Below are 1,860 nucleotides of genomic sequence, written 5' to 3' on the forward strand. Positions count from 1 at the left end.
AAATATATTTGCAATGATTAATTGATTTTGTGCAGACGTCCTGTGCAAATAAATATTTTTTCTTTTCTCCACCGCTAAAGGGGCAGAGCAAAGTGAGAAAAATCACCTTCAGCCCACCCCCTTCTTTGAATTCTGCAAATTTGATACCTCCGGTTGAAAACTTGAGATGTACAGTAATTTTTTATTAGAAAAAAAACTTCCAAGTGTGGGGAGAGGAGGTGGGCAGGGACTAGGATAATTTGGAGTTTTTTACGTGCCTAAGAAAAATATAGAAATGATTTTCAAGCTTTATTGTTGTAGCCTATCAACCAAATATTTTTTTAATAAAGTTGATCACTTCCACTTGTATTTCATAATTAACTAATCAAGGCTTTGAAATGGGTTTGTTTGGTGTTATCCTTTTTGTTGATAGGTCAACATCCAATCCTTCTCATCACCTAAAACCAGGCCACTAAAATTATTTTTCTTATAGAAAAATTATTTCCTTATGTCCCTTGCTCACAATTAATTCCATGGGAAAGTGGATTTAATAGTAATATAGGATGCATTGTTTGTATTGCATTAGGTATATCTTTGGCTTTTAGAAGCCAAATAATGTTCCTAAACCTTCTTTCTTTAAACATAAATTCTCTAGAAATGCCCACTGTGCCTCAATAATTCTTGAATGGAACAAATCATTAAAGAGATTTTTTCATAAAGCACCATCTTTTAGCCCTAATTAGTCATTTATAGATACCCTTTGCTATATTACTTGTTATAGATACCTTTTATGTTTTTATACAATGTATTTCATGTATTTAAGCAGTTGTATTCATTAATACAACCAAAAAAATAGGCGTAAAAATGGGAACTCCAGCTAAGGGTATCTATATTTATCTGTATTCAAGCTGAATACAGATAAAATTCAGTAACGTTTTTGCGCAAATTCTGGGAAGTTAAACTTGTTAAAAACGGAAGGAAATAAATTCACATGATAGTCTCCTAATTTAACTCAAAGAAATAATACGAGTACACAATAATCTGCTCAAAGAATGCAGAATAATCTTCTCCCTTTTTTCGTGAAAAGAAGCAAAAAAACAGAGCATCCAAATTCTTCAATTCTCTTCTCCTTTTTTCGATTGATACAAATTATATACAAAATAAGTTATAGTTGCTCTATACATATGGCAAGTTTAACAGTTTTGTTGCGTCATTCTGGCAAGTGGAACGATGAGGGCAATTATATCGATTTTGCAATTGAGGGAATACTGATTAAGGAGTATGCCTCCTTTAATGATCTAGTTGCTTCAATTTCTAATCAACTGGGTATAGATTTGAGCTCAAAGACCATTAAAATACAATACAAAGTAGAAGGAAATTGCACGCCAATGGAAATACACAATGATATGGGTTACAGAGTGTATGTAGAATTGAAAAAAGAGAACAGAGAATTTGGGATGTATCCTTTGTGCGTAACTACTATCGAAAAAGAGCTTATAGACGGAGCAGTTCAAAGGTACGATTCCGATACTGATAATACACTAGCTATAGAATTTGTCAATTCAGGAGAAGCGATTGGAGTGTTCGAACTCCACAATGATTTGATAATTTCAAAAACCAATCAAAAGGAGGTTATGGCCGGACAAGTTTATAAGGATAAGGCTACATTGAAAGAGGTGATGGAGAATTATGCTATAGCTCAAAGGTTTCAATTCCGGGTTGATCGGTCTAATGCTGTCAGGTTTGTTTTTTGTTTAAATTTGTTGTATTTATGCGTATTTGTGTGTTTCCTCCTGATGAACACATATGAAAACTTATATTTGTTTAGGGTGCTTAAATACATGTATTCAAATGTATTTTAATGGTGTACAAACACAACAG

The sequence above is a fragment of the Nicotiana attenuata genome, unplaced genomic scaffold (genome assembly GCF_001879085.1).
Source record: "Nicotiana attenuata strain UT unplaced genomic scaffold, NIATTr2, whole genome shotgun sequence".
Taxonomy (NCBI): domain Eukaryota; kingdom Viridiplantae; phylum Streptophyta; class Magnoliopsida; order Solanales; family Solanaceae; genus Nicotiana; species Nicotiana attenuata.